General features: G+C 45.3%; 1 protein-coding gene across 2 annotated transcripts in view; it reads right to left on the bottom strand.

Annotated features, from left to right (window-relative positions):
- Window positions 1-26,544, bottom strand: part of rols (zinc-RING finger and ankyrin repeat domain-containing protein rolling pebbles) — an 83,404-nt gene that overhangs the window by 55,130 nt on the left and 1,730 nt on the right. The window contains exons 1-2 of one of the 2 annotated variants that reach the window (XM_022076059.2): window positions 25,548-25,745; window positions 5,777-5,842 (exon numbers count right to left, since the gene is read on the bottom strand). The gene's annotated coding sequence lies outside the window, so the exon portion shown is untranslated. Of the gene's footprint in view, window positions 1-5,776; window positions 5,843-25,547; window positions 25,746-26,544 lie in introns of those variants that run through there. The other variant, XM_022076058.2, reaches the window with a different exon arrangement.

The raw sequence follows: 26,544 nt of genomic DNA, 5'->3' as shown, positions 1-26,544 counted from the left end.
AGGAAGACCCACACACCCACACCCAGAAGTCTCCTTCCCGACCGAAAATGGAGCCCGCGACTGGGCGTCTTTCTAAAGACATCGCCCATTTTCAACAGAGTTAATCACGATGACGTCACACGACGTCGCGTGTTTAATTTCGCATTTTGGATGATACCAACATTTGTCTTCGTCGTCATTATTAGCGAACTTACAAGAATCATCATTTTAATCATCACCACGAGTACTTCACTGCCTTAATCTCATTACCTTCCTCCTTTACCTCCTATTCGTCATCGCCTTCTCTCCCTCCCCGTTTCATCACGATCTTCATTTTCTTCACCGTTCGGTCCACCTTCAAGATTCCTTCCTTTTTATCGTCTCACCAAATTCGTTCTTCCTCCATATTTTAATTTGTAATGCTTTCGCTCGTTCCATCATCAATTCCATTTTGATTTGTTTTCTCTTTGTGTTGAGACCAAATCTCGTCCTCCCCTCTGTGGGACTACGAGATTACGAAACGCTGTTAAGGTGCGTGGGAAAGAGTCGACTTAAGGTTACAAAAGCTTGACTTCAATTTCGGAGAGGGACTCGAGGTAAGATTTTAGTATGTCAGCGTCTGAACGAGAGAAGGTTGCCATGAGTTGCTGTAACGACCTCCTCAGAGCGCTCGTGGAATTTCTTTTGTTTTTAGTCACGTTTTGTGTGAGGAACGAAAGCTTCCATTAGCTTCGTTATAACTGCGCATGCGTCCGCTTAACTCTGACCAGAACAATTGTTAAACCTTTCACGATACCAACGAGATAATTTGTTGAAAAACCCGATCCATTTCTGGTCCGAGCAACTTCTGCGTGTGTCTCGGCAAAGTCTCTGTCCGACCCACACCCATTTCAAGAAGACCTTAGGCTCTTAGACAGGTGAGCAACTACCAGCACTCGGAAACAACGAGGGACGCGCCCAATGCAAGATCCGAGGTTTACGCGACAGCAGGACTTCAAGTCTTCATCTTCTGGGTTGACTCCGTGCAGTCTTCTACGGGGATCAGGGTCAAAGTCTACCCCAAAGATGATAGCAACTTTTTCCTCCGAAACGTCTGCAACCGCCTGCACGGAGTCACGACCCAGAAGACCGCAATACGAAACGTTCGAACGGTTTGTTTGTTTGTTTGTTTACCTTCGATTTTCACTGACATTTTAATGACTCGTCTTCAAAAGAGAAATATCCAAAGTTCTGACCGAAAAACGAGAGCTGACATCAAACGCTGTGATTGGTCGTTCTTGGAAGGGAGAAGAACAAGGAGCGAGTGTTTTTTATATTATGAAGTGCGACCAAACCTACGTATAATTCCTAGAGCCTTAAAATAAGTCTCCATTTTTCGTTCTTTCCACTTCAATTTCAAGGGAAGGAAGCCCAGTGGTCGCGAAGAAGCGCGTTTTCATCTCATGCTCCTTTCGTGGCTTGTGACAGTGGAATGTGAACGCCTTATATGGACCTGTTACTAAGACCGCCTTACTAGGGCACGATCGGTCAGTTTTTCCCCAGTGTCTGTCTGCCTCGAAGCTCAGTGCATGAATCGCTGTTTGCTGATTTTTCACGGGGCCAGTGCGAAGGCAAAGTGTGCCGTTAAACAAGACAGAAATGTTTGCACATCGCTCCATGAATGAGATTCACCGAGAGGGTAAAAGCGGCCAGACATTTAAGCGCTTATCTCGCCTTTCCACGTTACGGCACGCAAAATCAGGCCCAGTTATAAAGGACGCTCGAATTAGTATTCAGACCACGACGCACCTTTCATTTCACGTGTGTAATATTTTTAACGCGTTCGTACAGAAAAAATAATGTAGCCAGCAGAGGTGACAAACATTCACGACTACCGAATTAGAAACGATTAACACAATTAAGGAATTTTTAAACTCTGCCACAAATAATTATTAAAAACTAAGGCAGCTGACGCAAGGGACAATGTCGCGCCAACAAACAAACAAACAGAGGCGCGGGCCGACGAGATGACAAAACAAGGCTGGTGGACTCTTACTTAAGACGATTTGGAGCCATACGTGCAGGACCTCGTTTCAAATCTATGGATGAACAAGAAACGAGTTCAGTTGCCCCTCGCATCCTGAAAAGCTGAAACAGTGACAACTTCAGACGTTTCCTAGGACTGCTCTGCAAGTGGTGGATCGGAAAGAAAGCAGCCGTGGCCTATCGAAACGTTTTCCTGAAGGAACTAAGCAAACAACCTTGGACAGATGTCAGAGCCTGGGACGTCCCGACCTCGAAGCAGGAGCGTTCGTTGTCGATACTTTAAAGGTTAATGGTAAGTATATACACCACAGGCTTCAGCAATCACACCCTTCCATCTCTACGTAATCGGCGATTATTTCCTCAAACTGCGTTAACCAGTTGATCTTCGCAACGGCGAAGTGTTGTGTTTTCTTTGAGGTGCGGACTGAATTTTGAAATAATATTTAGACGAGCTTCGGCTTCGAATGGGGCATCAGAAACGTCACAATTGACGCGAGACAGATTACAGACTCGTCCCATAAGCCTTGCATTCCGAAACTGGCAGAAGAATTTGAAAACGTAGGCAAAATTCGACAAGTCTCGAGTTCCTTGAGGGACGGACACCGAGCCTCGGACCTGCCGTAGCGCCTCACCGAGCCAAAAGACCATGAGCGCTTTTACTCGGGGGCAAGAGACTGCTAACACTCGCCCTGCAGCAAGTGATGGGAACTCGTTCTGGAGTTGCTGAACTTCGCCTTCTGTCATGACGACAGTTATTACACGCGAGGCGAGCAGCAGAGCCTAGGATTTGCGAGTGGCTCCTAACCTCCGCCTCAAAACTCAGATTCCTCAACACAAAATGCTCCAAATGCCTTTCTGTCTTATGCACTTGGCGCTGAGCTGTGGCGCCGAACACTAAAACGAGCACTACTATGAAGGCTGATGCAGTTGGAGACAAGTTTTTCAAATCAGATTTACGGAACGCGTCGAGATTCGATTTTTATATTCCACTTACCTCGCTTTTGTACAGTGGAAGGTTTGTAAAAAAAAATGTGCAGATATCAAATTCGCTTGCGAGCACACGGCCTATGTCAGATTTAACGAAACTGTGCAACTGCTGCCAATGTTATCGTTACAAATCCTTCCAGACTCTTATCTGCAGCGCCGTTAACCTTTGAACATTCCTCTTAACCAATCACAAGAAGCGCTTCCTTATCAGCGCTGTCGCGTGTTTGCGCCATCTTCATTTGACGCTAGAAATCGCAGGTGAGCGCAAATTCATCACACGAACAATGCGATTCCGGAACGTGTAGCTACCGCCTTCACACGTCCTGACGTATTTTTTTTTTCTGGGGACACTTCCACATAGACCCAGTTGTTCCCAAACTACCTTCATGAGCATTCCAGCGGCAGACAAGGGGGATCCTGGATCAGAGTCGATTTTGCTCAAAAAATGAATCGATTTTTACATGTTGCAAACGGTCTAGGCTGAGCAATTAACACCTCATCGGCACGCCCACATCTGTCTGTCAGTGTACTCCGAAGAGTACACATTTCCAATTCATATCTTCATTATCAACATCACCATTCTAAAGCCTGAGTTTCAACAAATTTATCGATACACACGTCTGGGTTTATCGGTTGTAAGGCGCAATGTCGCGCTCCCATGTAAAATAAATGTAAAATTATAAATGCAGGAAAGAACACGCACAGGAGACACAAAACGAGAAACAGGGGGGGAAGTGGAATTCTGTTCGGAGAACGCTGTGTGATTATCACGAGAAATATTTCTGTGTGATAAGAAGTTACGTAAATTTTAACCATCAATTTAACGTATGAACCAGATAACAAATTGCAGGCACCAAAGCTCACTGAATGCTGAATCATCAGTCACAATAGCGATTATGTGATCATAAATCAACTGCCACATCAATAGTTTTCCATTAGCATTACAAAAGCTTTGATGAGCTCTTACTTGCCTGCCTTTGTGCAAACTGATCTTACATCCACACTCTCCTCCAGCGTAATGAAAATTCAACAAATGGGCGTCTGTCTTCATAATAGCCTATAAATTAGCATAGGCTCTGAAATACTGGAGTGACAGAAGGCCCACTGGCGGGTGACCAAATCGTGAATACAGAGCCAAATGTGACGCCTAGTTAAAGCTGCAGGTAACTACTGCATCGACATCGAACGCCTGACTTTTCACCGTCCTTCGAAAGTGCCAGTATGTGTCAGCCAAACTGGAAATGCTGACACAAATTAGCGTAATCGAAATCTGCTGCAGACGCGACACAAAATACAAATTCTTTTGAAGCATAGCGACGCGTGACCACTGATATCACCGGCCTGCACAAACTTTTACTCTTTAAAATTATTTACAGACATTTTGCAGCACTTCGAGCGACATGTTTCGACTCAGCCATCATCAGACTATTTGCACACGAACCAAATCATGCGCATATCAAGCTACGGGTTGTTCCGCTGAGGTTTTAAGAAACTTGTAATAATTTTTAAAAATAATTTAAATTATTAACATCACAAAATGTTAAAGAATTACAAAGTATCACCTGTGTATTCTACCTGTGTGAAATCATATTGTAATGTTTAAGTTGATATTTCTACCAAACAAAATATTCTATCCCCTTTCGCGAAGTTTCGCGTCACATCAGTTCAACAAAAACTGCAAACGAGCGATAATCAAAAGCCAATACATGGCGTCACCTCCACGTGTTAGCGCTACAACATGCAGATTAGCTCGCAAAGCAGGTCAGCCACAGGAGCACGCAGCTCAAGAGAGTCGAGGACTTTTCGAATATTTTTTTGTAACTTAATAGAAAGTTGGCAGTAACACCCTAAGAATTAAAAGTTAATTTTAACTATATTTATTGTCGTTACAGAAAAGAATAAAATCACGTCTAGAAACAAGAAACACAGTCAACACAGGCAGACCCGAGCGTACAAAAACTCAGCAACGCAACAACATACAAAGAAATAAAAGTGCAATATGAGTAAGTTGCCTAACCTGTATAGCTTGAAGCAAGTTTCAGCCTTACTTTCCGATCTTGTGGCGTTCGAAGCCGAGGCTTAAATAGTTCAGTCCGTACCTCAAAGAAAACACCGAACTTCACCATTGCAAAGATTAACTTTAACGCAGTTCATCGTGAAAATTGCACGGAATGCAAAATTGGCTGGTACGTGGCTCCCACAGCGCTTAAAAGGGCTAATTACAAGAGTGGACGACGCTGCTGGTCGGAATAACAGACAGAGATGAATTCCCAGGGTTCTGAAAGTATCGTCATACCGACTTGCACGTGTCTGTTAGTCCGTAACAAACACGCGCGTTATGTTTCGATCGGACGCGTGTCTGAAACTGGGAGTGGAGGCACGGCTCCACGCATTCTCAACCGCGGCACTTGGAGGAGACCGAACGGTCAGCTCCTTCCTAACTGCTGACCATTCACTCCACGCCGAAACGTCGAAACAATGTGGGTTCGTCTCAACGTCCAAGGCGCGGGTGGCTCGTCACAAAGAGACACGAGACAGATCAAATCGCATCACGATGAAGAGGTGGGCGGGGCATGTAGCACGGAAGCGAGCAGCGAACGACTTTCGAGGAACCGTCCACCTATTTTCCGCGGCGAAACGAGAGCTGCGTTTTTGTTTATCGGAAACGTGAGAGGAACCACCCTCACGGACTAGGCATTCGCGATATTACGCTCAGCTTGCAGTGATGGATGGTCTGGCGTTTGCTTCTCACAGTGCAACGAGAGGCTTTAAACTTTGACCTTACCTCATGGTGAGATTGGAGAAGACGCACTTTCTAGCTGAGCTGCCTCTCCGACGTTCATCAATCCTCCTAAAAATAAATAAATACATAAATAAATGGACGTACTGTTCATGTAATAAAATTCTAGCACATTTGCAAAGTTTTCAAATTGTTACACAAAGAGAACGCATTTGTTGTGAATCTTTTCTCGCTTATTCGCGTTTATTTAGTGTTGGCACGAGAATGGTCTGGTCCGAGATCTGTTCCTGCAGACTCCCTTGGGTGAGATTAATAACATCGCCTGAGTTGTGAACATAAATAAAGCGACTTGCACGCACGCACTTGAACTGCCGCCTGGTGATAAGGCAAAGCAACACGAGCCATCTCAAGTTTAATCTTGAGGCACTAGACGACGTTTCGGAGACCAGCTCAAGACCGAGACACACTGTTTCGTTATGAGTTTCGTTGGGATTAAAGATTATTTTAAATAATCCTGAGAAGAACCACGAACGGAACTGAGTCACACCGAATTTCACCCAAGCTGCTGGCTCATTTTGGGCGCTTCAGAAAGCCGGCGTGTCATCTTCCACACATATTAGCCCAGGTTTCTCTGTTCCGTTATCATCTTAAATGAATCTACGTTTGCCTGCAGATTCTTCTCAACTTCGCACAAATTCGACGATGACGCTGCCCTCTCTTCGCCTGCGCGTTTCCATGGCAGCGTCAAACAGGATGCTGGCTGGACCACTACGCCATCTGCTAGGAAACCCGAGAAACACGCCCCAGCGGATGTCAAGTGCTGCCGACCAAGATTTAGTTCTCATCCCGTGTCAGTCGAAGAGCGGCGGAATCAAACAAGACCCAGAGGGTTCAGACGCGCAAATTACAGAAGCACTGGCTTCTGGGCGGGGCATTATCATGCCTCAATCAGGCATTCAACGACGGGGATCGCGAGACCTCATGAGGGGAAACTTGAAATGCGCGCCAAGTTTAATGAGACCGACCGACGGACGGACTTGAACAGCGCGTCACGTAGCCTGGGCCAAAGGACGGCTTCCACACAACAAATTGACGTAATCCTGCGTGTCGATAAGCAATGACAGATGTGGCCCCTTGTCTCGACAGGGTTGAGAGCCCTTATTCCTTACCCTGTAACCGCTGGAACACTGCAGTCAGCTTATAGTATCTGCTTGTTCGGTAATAATACGCCCGTACTGACAACGCAAGACTAGACCTGCCTAATGCAATAAGAATTATCCTTCATCTACAATTGTGTATGTGTGTGTTAACTTCATTAAATCGACAAGTATCGAAAATGATCTCGCAACAGCCAGCCCACTCACTTCGCTGACGGCGGATCAACTTTTCAGATGCTTGCAATTTGCGATCTGACGGAGACAGCGCGTAACCTAATCGACAGACTCACGTGCGATCGTCTCTGGGAAAAGTTTTACTGCAATAATCTCGCTTATTGTGTTGCACCTGCAGCTGGGACCACCGAAACGTCTGTGACGACCTCGCACACTGTAACACGTGCTTAAAACTGCTTTGCCCAAACTAGTCAGGTACCCCGAGGCTGAACACCGCAAAGACCAAGGGAAGCCACAGGGCACGATCTGGAGCCAGCCCTATCATCACAAAGAATGCCTCTGGCATGCATCTCAATGTTATCTTCACATCTTGTCCTGTCTCCTGAGCAAATCAACGACTGTTACGTGCTTCGAACGTTAACTGCTTATTGGCGCTACGAATTACTTATTTTCTACAACATTTGAGGCATTTGTTAGCGACGTCTATTGTACAAAACGATTTCACAACCCTGTGTTCTCAATCCACTTCCCCTGACCATCCCAAAGTCACCCTCCCTTCCCTTAACAATTCATTCCGCCTCCTCTCTGCGCCAGACCGACCCAAGGACTCTCCTAGACTGACTGTACACTACCAACACCAGTTGATACAGAGTCATTTTACAGTACAAATTACAGTGCAGTGGATAAACACACAGCCCGCTTAACTATGACCTGAGCGCAATCTGAGTAAAGGAGGGAATTCAGGATCGAAAGGTTTCAGCCACTGTATTTGTAAACGCAGAGTAAATTGAGACTGCGAGCGGCATCGATGCCAGGACCACTCTGGGGTACACCGACTCAGCCGGCCACTCCACAAGCCACAGAAATTGCTAATAGGTTATCGAATTGCAACTGACGACCCGCAGCGACAGAGATCCTAATAACAGCAACAATTATGTACGAGAGGATATTATTAAAATGTTGGTTTTAGACATTTGAGGTGGACCGAACCTACAGAGTATAGCAATATTTTGTAATAACCTTAATATATCCTCGTGTTACGTAACATTTATGTAATTACACATCTCGTAGGAAAGATGTTATCCGGGCGTTGGCTATTATCTCATCCCACTTATCTGCAAACAGAATTTAGTGCCAGTCTGTGATGTCGAAACACAGACCACGCAGTTGTATCGATGAAATCCCCGTTCTCTGGGAAGGCAAAAAATACATAAACGTATCTCGTACAAGCGTATCTGATAATCGAACGCCTCAAACAGTCCTCCCATAAGACTCCGCTAATCTGCCAATCGGAACCGACCGCCAACGACTCGGAGGGGGCAGACAGCAGAAAGGCAAGCTTGTCGTGGGCAAACTGTCCGATCACTTTCTTACGATTGCAAACACCGTAAATTAGTACGAGGCTAACATTTGTTTGTCCGTGCCTTCGGGCGGTAGTTCTGAACGCACTCGGTCCAGGGCTCAGCAAACACAGAGCGGGCGAAGACGGAGCGAAGAAATATTATCGAAAGAAGAAAACTTTCTTTCCAACTTCTTTGATTAATTGTTAATAACAAATAATCACACTCCACGTGCCGGAAATTAAATATTTACCACATACAGAAAAATTTTGATTCTGGATTTTAACGCAGGTAGCATGGCAACGTCTTAGGAGAAACAGTTTTTAAGAAAAATCGATATATCTCGATTTCTGCTTCATATAAAAAGGAACCCGATACGAACTGAAAATAAATTCGACTCCAGCTTTTCCGAATGGTCTCTTCACTTCAGACGTTCAAAGCATTTTTCTCATCTCAGGCATGCGCGCTACATGTCCTGCTCAGCCCATCTTCCTCGATTCGACCATTTTAATAATATCCGACGAAGAACACGAATTTGTTACACCCCTTCCGCCCATACGTCGACGATTAAACCAGGAAACGTAACTTTGTTTTTGACTGCTGAGCGCGTGGTAAATGCGGCTCGCTCATATTACACAGGTATTCGGCTGAACTGTGCAGAATAAACGCGTTTTTCGTGTTCACGTTGCCGGGTAGACACCAACGTATCAATAGCACAAAGCGAATGTTTTCACGCTGTTATGTTGTTCAGTAACAAAATATTTCGTCATTGACATGAGCGCTCTCCATCTCGAATTCTTCGCAGCTTTCGCGATCCTTTGTCAGTGGAACAGCTGACCTCAGGTGCAACCGATAAATTTGCAAGCACTTATGTCTTAGATAGGTCATCGCAGTATTTTCATAACATGAAACAATTAGAACGTCAACGAAGTGAAATTCCCGTCTCACTCGGCTCGCGTGATTACGACAGTCTCGAGAGAGAGAAAAAACGCACGCCTTTGCTATTAATTTGAAATATCACCGTAATTAATAATGTGCTGCCATCTCGTCGTGTAAAATTACTGTAATTTCAGTAGATGACGCTGCAGATTTTGATAATGGTCAACGCATTGAACTCGGTGGTAATTCTACGTCTTGAAACAAAGAACATTCTACACAGCAACGGGAATCATTATTCACTTGTTTCATCGATTTAAAGCATGAGGGAAAGACCAAGTCCGACGATAAATATGTCAGCATGTTTCATATCGGAAACACTGGACGAATATGGTCGAAATTTGGTATTGTGAAGCCACACCGCAAAGCGCAGGGGAGGACTGTTCATTATTTGAGAAGCCAATCAACTGCAGATACCCCACTGCGTAATGAGGAGTTTCTTCGCCTCGTAACAGGAAGTCCACAAAACAGGAACACCCAAAGAAAAACAAGTAGGCCACACGTGAGTTCCACGTGTCAGTAGCCTAATTTCGCTAGCTCGTATGCAATTCGGTGAGAATGACAAATTACCTTCCTAATCGGATCGTGGGAATTCTGTAAATTTGTAGGGACTGAATCTGACGCCTTGTATTCGGATCTTCGCGTGGCTTTCGGCAGTACGCGGTTCCGCGCTGTGTGTGAAATACGACGTCCCTCCACCTGCAGTGTGTACTCCACTGAACAGCCTTACCCTTCTCCGAGTCCCACTTGAAATGAGGTCGCGTGTGTGGGAACGCAAAGTTTTCTGCAATCGGCGACAAGACCGTCTGATGAAGAGGTTGTTGTCGTTTTGGGGCGAGTAGTCTCGGCAAACGCGTTCTCCAAGGTCTGTACTGCCTGATTCCTTGGGGCACTGTTTTCATCGGAAAGCTGACAGTATTCAACCCGGCCAGTCGATATTTTCCTGAATTCCACCGCGGGCGTTGGGAAACAGCTAGCTCACGAGGAAAGCCGAGGAGACTGAACTGTCTTCATTGTAAAGTTACAGGATCACGTGGAAATATGAGGTTACCGTGTTCACAGAAGCCAGCTGAATCCAGTTCATCTCTGAGATACATTTCAGCCGTGATTACCTCCGCGCTCAGCACGTGTCAACAGCATGGAACTATAAATACAAACAGGACAGAGTAATAAACTTTTACGTCTCCACATGAAGCCCGGAGAGAAATGTCAAGGCGGTTCTCGGGACAAGCAACGAAGTCTTAGGCGTATCATCAACAGGTCGCTTGCTGCGAAGACCAAACCTAGTCAGGACGGCGTGATAAATTAGAATGGCCTTGTAACTTGAAGAAGGCAATTGAGATGAGATGATGGATTGACTATTTCACTGTGCACGTGCGCAGTTTCGTGATATTTCATACGAACTTGCGCAATCTGACAGGTGTCGTTGGTGTACGCAATTGAAATTAGTTTTCTATTTAACCCTTTCACTGCAAGTAACAGGCAAACGTCACCTATAAGAGATGATTTTAAGAAAGCCAACGCAAGGAGTGACTGGTTTTACGTAACACCAGTATAAACAGCAAACGTTAAGTAACACGCTGTTATCCCGAACGCAATGGGCAACCACGTGTCTAAGAATCCTTCTTCGGACTTCGTCTGCGCATCTTAATTCCTTGATTTATCTAACGACGTCTTCTGAATTATACAGGTCGAATTCGGTCGGATAATTATTAACAATGAAATATCAAACATCTACAGCGACTCGATTGTGGCGCGTTTTCAGGCGCTGGAAACCATCTTCCGGGAGAAACTGAGGACAAACCACAAGAATATGAAGGACCTAAATCCAGACTTCCCAATTTCGAACCAGGGATTCTCGCCGCACAGTTCGAAACCACGTCAAAGCTACTGGAATAACGAATTCTGTAGGGGACGATCGTATCTTGGCTTTCCACATACGTTTCGGCCCTCAAAGTTAAGGCTTTCGAGATGTTTCCAAGGTTCAAAATGTGATTCTGACCCCCACAGTCACATCAGACCAAGCGCCTCGAGGTCATTCAGTTTCTAATCGTGTGTGCAAGGCCAAAGTCTATATTTCGGTAAGTTCTGACAACTTCCTTCTCGCCATATTTTATAACACTCTCACTTTGTAAGACATAGTCGAACCAACGTGACTGAGGTTTGTGTGAACTTCGAAATATTTCCCACACCCGAAGCAATAATCTTAAGTGTACAAACTGAAACTTTATGTGGTAGCTGCTTACAAGAATCCATAAAGTTATTTAGAGGGCGATGAAACAGTTGTTACTTTCATTAATTCAACTCGATACGAGGGGGCTGAGCGTGAATGGGAACTGAAGCCTCTTCCCGTGCAAACAGCGGGACACTTTCCTGCAGCCTTCATCGCCCACAACTCATTTTCGCAGGCTCTGGTACCGATAGCACTCAATGGCGCGGAAGGCAATCAACCTAACTGCGTTCACTGATCGGAAGACGAGTCATTCATTTTCGTTTTCCTTTCTCCCTTTCATCTTCCTTTCCTTTCTTCTCTATTACTCCATGGTACATGGTAAGCGAGCTTCGGTATCAGCAGAAAACACACAGACGGGTCCACAATCGATTTCTCGAAATTCTGCACATTTCCAAATCCTTTCTTCTTATTCCGGGTCGCGATTACTGCAAGAAAATGTAAGAAGTAACAGTTTTCACTTTTTCTGTTCGTGGTTTGCGTTATACGAATTACGAAGGACGCGTTGAAGGAGACGAAGGTGCCCTGGCTTCTTATTGCAAATTCTGACAATCACTAATGTTGCAACTATACCGCGTTCCAGCGTTCTTGGCCGCTGAACTTTGTGAATCGGAACCTCGGAGCGAGTCACTTACCAGAACTTTGCTGGAAGAGATGGCAGCAGGCCGCGTACAGTACGCTCCAAATAAAATATCACAACGGTATGCAACACAGGAAAGACGATTTCACTGCACTACACGTCACTAGAAAATTTACACTACAGACAGCATCAGATAATTTCATCTTCTTCGCAATTCTTCGGTCCTCTTCCAATTCTTGCTTTCTGACATCACTCGATTCATCACTACCTCTGCTCCTGTCTACTCCATTATATTCAATTATATATATTAGTGACAAAGCGTGACTAGGCGTGACCTCCTTTGAAAGCGTGACGAGAGGACACCTTAAGTGTTAAAACATCACCAAGATTTTAAAAGCGTGACTACCCGTGACATACTGTAACGGCGTGACGAGATGTGACGAATATTTTCAAGACATTGCCTAATCTAACAAACTAACCTACCCAAATTAAACTTAACCTAACTAACCCAACGAACAGGTGGCATGTTGTTAACACAGCACAGTCACAAGACAATTATCAGGCTTCCACACTGCCACAGACTGTACTGACCGGCGGAAACTCCTTCCTTCCTTCATTGAGTGGTCCGCATACTGGGCACTTCCTACAAGGTCAGCGGCCATAATCGGTGGATCCGTTTCTATCACAAAAGCTTTGAGCTTTAGAAAATCGTAAATGATAGCACGGCGACCGTGTTACTTGCTCTGGCTAACAGCAATGGAGTATTTGATATGCAGACAGATTACAAATGCAGGCACTGAAAATCGGTACAAGTTCCTACTAATACGTCGGCCGTCAGAATACTTACAGTTACGTCCTATAATTTCCAGGCGCATTGGATGCTAACGGACGACTACTGGAAAATGCAGAGATAAAGAGACCATTAACTGGACAAATGGTGGCGGCCTTCCTGTCTAGACGAAAGCATTTAAGCAGAAACAGATGAAAATCTCGTTCTCTTTTTCACAAGACAATTTAAAGACGTTGCTATGGAAACACGTGTGTGAGCTAACCAGCAGCACTCAATGACTTCTGTTCCTCTCCCCCCCCCTCCTTCAACAAGGCGCAGAGTTATTGTACGGGCCATTACGGTAACAGGTAAGTTGATCGGCGAACGGCGCCTCTGACACGCGGCAACACAAAACACTGAATTGTTTCCTGGAAGTTGGCAGCACAGCTTTCAATAACGCGCGACCTACTTTACCGTGAGATTTCAATGAACCAACTTCCTGCAGAAAATGACCTGTCAAGATCACGACGTCTACCGCTACATCGCCGTGCCTCTACTGCAACTTCCTTGGCAGATGCGAGAGGCGGAATAGCATACACTTCAGGCGTTTCCCGATGTTTTAAAGCGGAGCCGAGCGGCGGAAAGGAGAGAGAATTACTCTGAGCTGTCAAGAAAATGCAATTTCTGAATGGGGCAGAGACGAAGCTCTGACAGATTCATTACATTTTCCCTTTTTGTTAATGCGAGCGATTGTAAAATTTGTTCCGGTGCTAATTTGTGCGCCTGGCGGGGAAGGGGGAGGGAGGTTAATTTCTGTGTGCATCGAGAAAGGCTTCAGAATCCACTGACTGTTGTATTTCATGGCGAGCTGAGAGTAAAGCAAGGCAGGTGAGTGGAGCTGTCATCTCGTCTCTCAGTTTCTGTATTTACCAATGCAGATCATTACTTGTACGACCTCACGAACTTTGACGGCAGTTGTGCAAAGTCGCTAAGTAACATCGAAACAGCATCCCTAAGCGGTTCTCTTTTGTGGAACACTATAATCCTTTGATAAGTCAACTTAAACAACTTAGAAATCATCCTGTCAATAATAAAATGTCCATGTTACAGGTTACATGTTTCGGCCTTTTTTTACCATCCTCAGGTACCAACATGAGCGTCGACTGAGTACTAGAAGTAACATGTAAAAATGAAGACAAATCAAAAACGAAAGTTTCTATTAAAACATCAAAATGCTACATCGCGGGTACAGTTGTGTTCCACGGACATGAAGAAACTTCAGTCCCTTGTCCTTCCAATGCCCACGGAGCGGGTTAATGCAGCGGTAGCCAGAAGACCTCCATGGCAAGTACAATGAACATTCTACATGAAGAAGTGCGTTTGTTTCTGAGAGAACTTCAGGGACAAGATCTGGAACGAACGCATTTCCTGCATTCAGACCAGAAACATCGTCTTAATATGTTTCCATGGTAACGTATCGGCTAATTTCTGTGTTCAATAACCATGACCGGTTAACTTTAACTCTTGATAGACGACGGGTCACGTTTCCTCCACTGATCTTATCGAAACACAAGTCGTGCGTAACACTGAAAGAGTTACATACCCTGATAACCTAGTAGCGCATCGTCTTGAAATGACCACGACAGTCACCATCACGAATGTTGTGCACAATGTGGTCCGCATACCTGGACAGCCCTCGCAGGCCCACATAACGTCGGCGACAGAGTTTTGACGACTCCGCCTGTCCGTCCGTTCGTTTATGTCAGTGGCAATTAACGATACTAATGGAGCCCCTTTCTCCTCCTGCCAATCAAACACTGAGATGACCTCTGTACCTTCACGTCCGTCCATCCGTCACGATCTACCTTAAGGCAGACACAAGCGACGGCTGAGAGAAGTCATACAGAAGACAAAGCTCGCTTCTCTTTTCAAAACCACTCTGCACATATTCTTATGAATGCTAACCCTTTACACGCTACGCACGATATGTCTCGTTTAGAAACACTGCCACTTCAGAATGAACAGGCCTTTTAGCTTCTTCTCTCGACAGTCACAAATGTAAGAGAGAGAGAGAAGCTACCATGAAAATAATGCAACATTTGAAGATAAATTCAGGAGACTTTGCGTGAATAAGGGACTTTGTCAGAAACGACCTCAACAAAACCTGAAACGGATACGAGGAAATGCCAGCGACGCTCGTCACTACCGCAGCGTCGGGCGGCAAATTTGTGTTGTCTGAGAATCCGGCACTGGAAGTCTGGGCCAAGAATATATCGGGACATAACAGGGTGGGCTCTGAGCCAAAAATGTGCCCCCTCCCCCCCGCCCACTTACCAGCTGATCTTCGTGTGTTAAAAGTCACCGGCGGCAGAGGCGTCCGAATCCGTGGTCGCAGCTCCCAGGGTTGAGCCGGGTACCTCAACCGCGGAGCCAGGGCACGAAACAAGGACGCCGGACAGGCGAGTGGCGATGGGTGTCACTAACTCAGTGGACTGAGAAAAATCACGAACAACCACAATCATGACATGCCAACCATTGAACTGCGACTTTTTTAGGCCCGGGTTTGATCCACGTGGAGAACAAGTGGCAAAGGAAAAGTTATTCCTCTGTGCTTAAGGTTTTCGCTTGCCAGTCATCATTCCACCGACGTATCACCACAACTTTATCATCAACAGCTCGTAGCACCAGCACCGTAAGAAAATATAACAGAAGAAACTTACAGGCCAACATTCAACAAGAGATTTTACATTTCCGTGTAGAATTTCGCTGATAAAAACTTCTGAAATTGTTATCAACAAATCAAAAGCGTCACGACGCCACGATTTTTTGTAATATTAAGATCTAATCACGAGGCCCGTCATGTGGATTAGGTTTAGCGCGGTCCCAACACCGTTTTACACTTTACGATACAACAGAGACCATACCGGATGCTGCAGACTCTCAGAGATTTTTTACCACGCAGACATCCAGATCTCTTACACATTAAAAGAAACACCGTCGTGGTTGAAAGGTTGGCACTCCTGCTTCGTATACGGAAAGCTCGGCTTCAGATCTCGGCCCTGACACCAGCCGTGGCCGAGGTTCAGAATACACGGAACTTCACCTTCACTGAGCCTATACGGCTTTATTATCATCACGTGCTTACCTTTGTTATACGAGAGAGAGATGTGACAAATTGTGCCCGTTCTCTCGCAAGGGAAAATCCGCGCGATTAATTAATTCCTCGCGCTAACGTAACTTTTCCGGGCCGCTGCGTCGCTTGTGGTGTGCGTCTCGCCTTTCCTATGCGATCCGCTGCCGTGAATGAAACTTAATTAACGATAATTTGAACAGAAGTAACGCGAAGTTGGAACATATTTCGTCACTGTGCAAGAAAACTAAATCACCAAGAATTCTGTAACGCCGCAAGACAATTTGAGCCTACACCCACGGAGTTTCTCGGCGAAATTACAGTTTCCACCGCCAGAGAGGTAGCCCCATGTTCTCAGAACCCTCGAAGAAACCATGGAGCACTTGTTACGAAAGAATGTCATGGTTTTCCTCAGACCCTTACAACTCTTACAAATCGCCAGCCAAAACAATTTCACACGCGCAGTACAAGACGATCTGAAGTCTGAAATCTTACACAAAGCAAAAACCATTCTGTAACGTTGAGATGCCGTCATATGGAGCCCCCCCCCCCCCCGAAGGTCAATCAATAAACTGCCCCGAAACCTGACATCCCTTTACGTGACAGTTGATCAACCGCCGAGGGATTTGCGACTTCAACATCGATTAATGAAACGGACGCAACTTGCGTGCGGACAGAATCCTTGGGATTAAGCTGACACGTCAAACGCCGAGTCCACTCATTTCCAAAACTACTCAATTAATTTAAATGTCCCTTCCCATCGCTGATAGGCGTATAATCCAGTGACGTCACATCCTCGATTCACAGAGGGCAGAGTTCATTTGCCGACGGACACATCGCTGGAATAATTTGGTAGCGGAGGCCGAGTGATGCAGCAGATAGGCCCTATCACGTGGGAGTCCGGATCACTGACCGACCTGGGCTACTCAACGCCTGTCCAAGGGTCGCGAGTGAAACGCGGGAGAAAATTTTTCGAAAATATTAACTGAAGGCAAAATGTCCACACATCTGTAATCCGCAGATAAGGGGCGTGGTCCTCCGGGGTTGCGGTTCGTGCCGATTCTCCGTTTTTCCACGACCTCGTGCTGCAGGCTCTCTGAGATTTGGACATTCTGTAATCGCGTTCCCTCTGTAAAGAGATTAATGATTTGAAAAATGAATTTGATTTAAGCATTGTACATGTTTGCTTTCCCAATGTAATCCGCTCGAGTTAATCTCCGTAAACAGGCTTTAGCGGGGCCGGCAGCCAACGCTACATTCCACTGCAAGTGAAAACTCTGTTTACTTCAGAATCGAGTACCTGCACTGTACGTCGTTAATGGACGACGGCTGTGCCCTGTTGATGAAACACGATCAGGCGATGCTACGAGCAATGGTGCCGACTGTTTGTTGTTGAAATGCAGTCGGTCTCCTTGGTAACCTGCGGCTTTATTCGGCCGATCGAGAATAAAATTCCTGCGGCAATTCTCTGTGTGGACGCCCTAACACGAACTCTCTATTATGCTTTTATGTTATTACGTTTTCTACAGGAATTCTGTAGACATTTAAGACACCTGCATGTTATGTAATGGAACGGATTCCTATTTAAAAGATTATCGAAACAATTCATAACGTTGCATTTGGCTTTCATGCAGTTACAAACCGAAAACAGCAAAATTTGATATCATCTGATGACTTCGTGTCTGTTCCTAATACCAAATTTAATCTAAATCCGTTTAGTAGGCATTGTGCCTGAAGTGAGTCATTCGGACGGACGACACAGCCGCCTTCATGCGTTCAGGACGTGTAATGCTTGCAGCATATCTACGTGAGAACAGGGGCACGTGTCGGTATTAGAAGCGACATGCTCTGTTACACGAGGGAACAACAATCCAGCTGTTCCGCTGTCTAATCGACCAAGCTAACCTACCGAAGGCTTAACTGCACTAGAGCTGCTCCGAATACCGGGAAAACGCCCTGGGCTCTGGTCACTCTGCTTCGGAAGACAACAGAAACGGTGATCATGAACTTCGCTTGGAGTTTATTAAGACTGTCAGTGCCTACGCAGTCCGCTTAACTTTCTCTCAGTCTGGATCTTGGTTCCTATCCGAGGCAGGTGAACGCAGTCCACGTCGTGACAAACATTTCTTTAAGATCCATTTTAGTATTATCCTCCCATCCACATCTAGGTCTCAAGTGATGTGTTAGCTATTTTTATATTTCGATTCAGCCCTGCACGGAGGACTACTTTAGAAAAAAGTCATATCATCAACTTCAAACGAACTTCCACTTTTTTATAGTTTAAACGAAGGCGTGAACTTCCGGGCTTGTCAGAGCTGCAGCAACGCCACTGCGTTACGAGGGCAGAACGTGAGGCTGACCGACGAAGATTTTATGCAAAACCAGTCTCAGTGCAGGTGACTAATAAACCCGTCGCAAAACTGCTCCTCGGGCAGAGAGAATGAAACCGAAGGCCGATGTTTTCCAAACTTCATCCGTGTTACCCTTTTTCGTGACCAAATTTATAAACGGCAGACGGAGAAGAACAACGCAGATCCACACGTGACAAATTCAGTAGGAAACTGTTCTGTCGTGTGTAGAAAATTGTCTTCCACCGCCGGTGGACGCGATAAACTTTTATTACGCTGAGGAAAAGCTTTGCAGTCTGTTGTTAAAGGAAAAATACGGAGTCTGCGCCGGATTGGGCACGCTTTTAGGCACCAAACACTGGTCTATCTACGTAGCAACATCGAGGAAACTCAGAAAGTTCATGGAGCGCGTGGAAAAGGTCGATCCGTTTAGTAAAAAGGTGCAACGAAAGACGACAGCGTCAGCTTCTTACCTCATTTAAGGACACTGCATCAACTGAACAGCTGAGCCCCCCCCCCCCCCCCCCCGCCACAGTTTTCTTCCGTGATATTCATCTTCCCATCCCGTTACCAGTTTTCTCGTGGACACACTCCTCATTCTCCCCACGTGTGGTCAAATTGTCCAGCGGCTGGTCACCGTGCAACCAAAGTACAAAGGTAAGAAGCGATCAACCACCACGCCCAAACCAACAACAGATATTTGCGAGTCATCCTGCTGTTGCTAGGCAACAAGACGGACGGAATGTTGTCGGGGGTTGAGGCTTTACACGACGAAGAATTCAACTTTTTAAATAACTGAAATAAGTCTGTTCCTAATCCGAGCCGTTTACGTTTATACATTTCTGAAAAATCGTGAAGGGAAAATGATTTGTAATTAATTTAAATAAATAATTAGAAAAGGCGGACTGATTTACATTCTGAGGTGCAAACGATGGCAATGATACTCAGAAAACATTTGTTCCTCATCCCCAGGTCATTTAAGGATTCTGTTTCAACTGCTACATTTTTAGATAAAACTCGTGCCATGGATAAAAAAGGTAAATCAATAATAACGAACGCTCGATTGGAAGTCGAGGTAGGCGGCCGGTAACATCCGCGCAATTCGACGTATTTTCGCTCTAACAAAAATTTATTACGCATAACAAAGAGGCGTTATAATGTGAACGCGAAAATTCCTTTACTGAACGTTCGTTGACTGAAGTTACCCGAGAACGCCATCTGTAAAGCAGTGTTTTTTTTTCCTGAACATAAACGCGAAAGTAACACAAAAATAATTTTTTATCGACTTCACCTTATCCTCCTTTAAGTCTCGTCTTTCTCCGTAACAAACCGTGTCACTAGCTCAGATCAAAGACCGTCCAATGATGCGATGATTTGTGAATCATGAATAAGAAGCGGGATGCTAACCACTCGTGACTAGCACAACTATTCGTCTTATTTCGAGATCGCTTAATCCTTTAAAGCTGAAATTCGCCTAAATAATATTTAAGAATTCGGCCCGTACCGCGAAGAAAACACTACACTTCACCATTACAACGATCAACTGGTTAACGCTGTTTAAGGAAATAATACGACTAAAACGCTAATTAACCTTTGGAGCCGAAGCTCTTTCAAATGAAACTTAAGAATTCAGTCCGTACCGCGAAGAAAACACAACACTTCACCATTACAAAGATCAACTGGTTAACCTTGTTTAAGGAAATAATACGACTAAAACGCTAATGAACCTTTGGAGCCGAAGCTCTTTCAAATGAAACTGAAGAATTCAGTCCGTACCGCGAAGAAAACACTACACCTCACCATTACAAAGATCAACTGGTTAACCTTGTTTAAGGAAATAATACGACTAAAACGCTAATTAACCTTTGGAGCCGAAGCTCTTTCAAATGAAACTTAAGAATTCAGTCCGTACCGCGAAGAAAACACTACACTTCACCATTATGAAGATCAACTGGTTAACGCTGTTTAAGGAAATGATCGCTGTTTACACCGAGAATCATACGAAAGCTCTCTCTGGCGTTAGAGCGAATGGAACGTTTCAGTGCTTCTGAAGCCGCGTGTACGCTCAGGTTTCGTACATATGTGGGATTCTATTTATGCCATCAGACTGCCGTTGCTATGGAGATTCATCCCGGTAACCTGCACACCACATCCACTGAAGAAGATGTTGAGAAGCAAAGCAGCTACCTGCAGACTGTCCGTCCTTCCGAACTAAATCTTATCGGACGGACGAATTTGAACATCGGCTATCAATTTGACTACTGGCCTTTGAATAATTTAGAGGCTTTTCAGCGATGAAATATGTGAGACGAGGAAGGAAAATTTCCAGGCCTTCTTAAGCGGGTTCTTAACTTCAGTCGGTGGACGACGAGAGAAATTTATTTTCACTTACAAAAGATGTCAGGCGTATTCTGTTGCCAAATCATGTTAAGTCTAATGGTAAAGGTGATGATGTAATCATTCGAAATTAGAGCAGAAATACTCCAGATGACAGGTGTTCGATGACACTTCCTGTTCAAATTCTCGCTACAGTAAATTTCAAAGCGTTCTTCTTTTAATTTTCGAGACGTTATGACACATTTACGATGTAACGCCGTGAAGCACAGACGGAGATCGCACTCAGTCTGGCCGACAACTAAATATAAGCCGCAGGGGGTCTGATGGGCTCCAGGGAGTGTGGAGAACGAATACAGGCTGGTTCAAAACTCCTAAACTGTTGAAGAAGTAATTAACACGAAAATAGTTCAACATGTTACACAGATAAGACTTGAAAGTCTTATATAAGATTAAAATCAGTGTTGTTGCTCATTTGGTTTTACGATCGAGATGTACAATTTCTTCCGGTCATAGATTTTCAACATCACCAAATAAACTTTAAAGGCAATGATAAAAATTGCGAGGAAAACATTTATAAACAGCTCTGCCCCTTCTCTGATCATGAATACACTTTACGTTTCTTAGCATCGTTTTGAAACACTGAGCTCTGAAGCGCACAGAACCGAACTTCATGAAAGTATGAAACGCCATCGTACATAATCAATCATCTGTAACATCTTAACGTTCATCGAACTGACTGCGCGGTACAGCAACGCTCATAAGGCGTGTCACAAGGAAACTGCGTGTTCTTGCCTTTCCACCTTCGAGAATAAAATCTCAAGAATTTTCAAGCCAGAAACACACTAAAACGTCTCTGTGCAGTAAAAGATGTCGGAACTGGCCCGGATTGTTATTAGTGTTGGCAGTCCTTCAAGAACCCTGTAAACGGTGTAGTCTACTCTACTTTGTTGCGTTCAATCCGTTGTCACACAGTTACGGGGTGAGGTGAGAAATGCGTACAAAATTTTGATCAGAAAACTCGAAGGAAAGAGAAGCTTGGGGGACCTAGGAACATATGGGATGACGTTTACGCAAATGGGCGGCGTGGACACGATGACGGATCCTGGGGAAGAACGTGTGGGCAAGCAGCGGTAGTAGGGAGCTGCAATACCGACATGTCTGATGGTACGCAGGCGGCGCTCGTTTCACACTCGACGCCTTGTTAGTTTGAATTCCTTTTGTGCTGTCGGGAGAATTTATGTGCCCAAGCCACGGTTCGATTGAAGCGCCGTTAAAGAAACACCCAAAATAGCTAAAAGAAATATTCACATAAATATCTGATCGAATACGCGAGGCTGTGCCCGGCACAAGTCACTTCTGAAGTGATGCAACGTTCGGGAAACCTCGTGAGATTGTCAGTTTGCGAGATAAACCCTTTCCATGCGACGCACGAGACATCTTGCTCACATTTTCTATTACGTACACGGAGCACCGGAGAAAATCACGGAGAGAAACTTCACCGTCGTCTCTCACGAATCGAAGCCAACTGCTCCGGACTTTTCAACGAAATGCCTGACAAACAAAAGACTGTGTAGAACAACACGAAACAGGCCAGAGACAGAAATACTAAGACATAAAGACGGAGGAATGAGTGAAAAGATGCAGGTCGCACTCCCACATCTGCCAACACGAAGATGAAAGTCTGTTTCTGTCTTGCTGGCCAGATAATACCCAGACGATTCGGGAGGAGCGCGCCGCAGAGAGTGATCACAAAATTGCTGACGTCCTGTCTCTCGGTCCCACGTGCCAGGGAGCAGCTGACGTGACGTCACATCCTGCCAAGATCTCCTGGCGCAAGACCAAGGTACGTGTGGGAGTTCACAGGCGGAAATAAATCCCGTGAAGGGGTGAGAGGTCGCTTCGGCGGTGTTTTCCGCGGAACAAGTCGAGAGACGATTATGAATAGCGAAAAGCCTATTTTAATGTACCGGCCACGTGGGATGAGGGAAAACCACGAAAAACCTGAGATTCGAAAGTGGGAGACGTGGAAACAAACCATAAATTTACGTGGCTCAAAAGCCCGACTATTGGTGCCCCGTCTCCTGATTCAAACACAAAGATTCGTCAAAATATTGCTCTCCACTCCGCGCTTGAACCCACGAAAGGCCAAGGCCTGCATCCAATACGTCACGATTAGAGTCTGAGTACTTGATATAACGTCGTTAAGTCGCCGTACATTGACCGCCGGATTCTGCTTCGTCATCTCCGCGTGGACCTAGTCTGCAGTTGAGTACCCTTGACTCATGGGTCTCCGTGCTATTCTGGGAGCAGTCGACCGGCCTTCCGGATCATCATCGGCCATTTGTCAGCTCACATTCTCTCTGGTACAGTACGCGGTGCATGAAAGGTAAGAGACCACTCACAAGACCTAGACGTAGATGGGGGATTATACTGAAATGGGCTTTGCGGAGATAAGGATTAATCTGGCTCAGGAAAGGGACATGCGGAGGGTTCCATAAAAGGAAATGAATTTCTTGACTAGCTGAGGAACCATCAGCTTTCCGAAAACGACTGTGCTCCATGGGGCTCTAGTCTGCTGTCTCCCCACGTAAGCAAATCCGCTTTAAAAGGTGATGATGATCTGTCGGAAAGAGATCGATAGAAACACTCAGTCAACAAAATGTTATCTTTGTAATTACGACGTGGTCAGTGGAATTGCTCTACACTGAAAATGAGCCCCAAAAGGGGCATTTTTCGCCCGAGGGAGCCGTTAGCACTTCTCTCCCACTTGCACGACGTCCTCTCCCGAGGGCCCTTACGAAGCCATCAAGCACAGGGGGAGGGGCGTGTTGGGCTGCTGATGAAGGGTGGTGGTGGGTATTCACGAGGTGCTAAAAGATTCGCCCCGAGCACCTATTTTTAGATCCACGCGCGTTCAGCGTGGCTATTGTTCGCGTACCTGCACAAGCGCTCCATTATTCTAAGAGGAACACAGACCAGCAGACCTGCGTGCGAGAGACTGCCGGTTCGAAAAGTGTTCCTGGAAAATGTTTTCAAAGTACACAGCCTGAAGAAGCAGTGTACTTTGGCAAGCGAAACTGGTGCTTTGACCCGTGTGTCAGCCTTGCTGGCACACAGTTCGAGGAACAAACAAACAAATAAGAGTAAAGAGAGAGAGAGAAAGAAGGTTAGAAATAATAAAATACAGGAAAGGAGACGAAGAAATTATAACAGAAAAGAGGAAATAAGGAAAATAAAGAAACGGGCAGAATTAGAGCGGAATGCAAAGAAAGGATAGCACACAGAAAGAAAGATGTTGCAAATGACAGTCGTGGGGCGTGTGTAAGCCCAGACGCTTTCACGAGGGTAGCCAAAATTGCGCACTGCGATCTGACAGAGGAAGAAGGGGCGTGGGCCGCGAAGTATTACGCCAAAACCGGAGGGCGAAGACGATTTTTAGTGAACAGACACACGGCGAAATTTCACGAGAATCCGTTCAGCCGGTCTCGAGTTGCTACAAGTTGACAAACGGACAGATGTAAATGTTGGCAGCGAACGCGATGGTCTGCTGGGTTGCAGATACCGACGTTTCGAAAGACCTCCATCTTCAGGAAAGTTGCATCGACCTACAAATGCACCCAGCTATGTCAAGTCAGGGCGCACAATAAATACACTTCAATGTTTGGAGAAAAGTTTCGAAACTGCAACTTCATACAAAACCCCGACACACAACACAGGAATAAAGCGGAGCTGTAAACGAATTAGAAAGGATGTGGATGGAAGCGGTCGTGGCCAAAGTGAAATTACTATACCGGCAGTTGCCTGGAGGGACTGCGGAAAACCAAGAATACGAAGCAGCAGTGTTGCCCACTCGACAGCGACGTGACGCGACGAAGTTTTAAAACAACCTAAATCTGCGACCCTACAGAATTTTACCATCAGTGAATCTCGAATGATCCAACTGATGCCAGGAGCCAGACCACGAATCCACGCATGACTGTGGCCTCTGAAGGTCCACGAGTTAATATGGAGTGACAGGGTAAAACCGAGGAACTCCAAGTGCAATTTTGTCCACCAAAAATCCAACGCGTGCCGATCCGGGTGCAAACCCGGACCTATACAGTAAGAATCCGGCGACTAACCACCTGAGGTATATCACGGCCTATGGATGACTCAGGCAGGCACGGAAAATTTGTTACTTACTTACTTACTCCATGGAGAAGCCAACAGTCACTCATCTACTCAACAAATTCCCAACATTTTACGGAAGCCGAAGGTTCATCACCGTGTTCACAACAGCCTTCCACTGGTCCCTATCCTGAGCCAGATTAATCCAGTCCACGCCACCCTATCCAATTTCTCTGAGATCCGTTTTAATATTATCCTCCCACCTACGTCTAGGTCTTCCTAGTGATCTATTTCCTTCTGGCTTCCACACCAAAAGACTGCATGCATTCAAATTCCCTTCCATGCATGCTACTTTCCCTGCCCATCTTGTCCACCTGAACTTGATAAATCTAACTATATTTGGTAAAACGTAAATATTAAAATATGCAAAAGAATAATTTTGCTTTTAGTTTTTGTATGGGTATAAAACTTGGTTTCTGATTCCAACGGGGGGGGGGGGGGGGGGAAAGTAGACAGAGGGTCATGGGAATGAAAAGAATCCCGCGTATTACAACCCACGTCTCGTTGAAACATAATAAAATAATTTCTGGTACAGCCAAAATAATACACTTGCTGATTTCTACAAGAGTCCCCTAGAAATTGCTGCATTTTTCACTTGGACACATTAACAGCATAACCCGCCACGTCATTGCATTTTTAGCTTCTTACCTTGAACCACTCAGTTCACCTGCAGCCGCTGGTTTTTGCCTTGCCACTGTGTTGACTAAGTTTATTATCACACTCCATCACTCCAATTGTTATCATTTAACACTTTGTAGCACCAAAACTACACCACTTTCATCAACAAACGTACAATTACGAGCATCTTGCCTGCAACAAACACACTTACACGCACGGATCGGAAGTTGAATGACTACTTCCGGTTCCGCTCGAATCGTGAGAATTCTAGACCATTCTGGAACTTATGCTCGTTACAGGGCCGGCCAGCGATGCTCTTCTGTTACGCGACTTCGGTGCCCGGTAAGAAGCATGATTATCTTTTTCTATTTATTATTTTTTGCTACAAAATCAAAGCGCGTGTGGACACACGCCAGACCAACGACAATAATAAAAGGTAGTTCAGACGTAAATTGTGTTCAATTACGTATTTTAACATTTATTTTGAATCTCACAGAATAAATATTGAAGTTCCGTAATACGATGACGAAACAAAAGAGCTTCATTGCGCAAATGGTGCTAGATATAAGTGAAAGCACCCCGCAATGAATCCGTATGAGGGCGTGGAGGTATGGCTCCACGCATTCTTAGCCTCGACACCTGGTGCAGATGAGCAATCAGTTTCACAGCCCAATCGCTTCATTTCTGAGGGAAGACACCGGATGAACCCCAGAGCCGGTGGTGAACGGAATCCAATCCCCGGTCGTCCACCCCATAAAATAGTTTCCAAATATTACTGAAGAAGATAAGTTGGAACATGAGTCCAGTAATCCTGAAGGGACGAAACATAGGGCGTAGATTGGAAAGATAATATTAAAATGGTTGTTAAGGACTCAGGAAGCGAAAATGTGGAATATATTTATCTTGCTCAGGTTAGGGTTCAGTGGTTTCATAAAAAAATCAGGAATTTTCTTAATTAGCTGAGTTGCCATCAGCTTCTGATGAAGGACTATTCTCCGTGGAGTTAGTTACAGCAATTTGAGAGTGA

Source organism: Zootermopsis nevadensis, unplaced genomic scaffold (assembly GCF_977971745.1).
Source record: "Zootermopsis nevadensis isolate Lab colony 2312 unplaced genomic scaffold, Znev_1.0 Znev_ptg000002l, whole genome shotgun sequence".
NCBI lineage: Eukaryota > Metazoa > Arthropoda > Insecta > Blattodea > Termopsidae > Zootermopsis > Zootermopsis nevadensis.
This window is presented reverse-complemented; position numbering and strand designations above follow the sequence as displayed.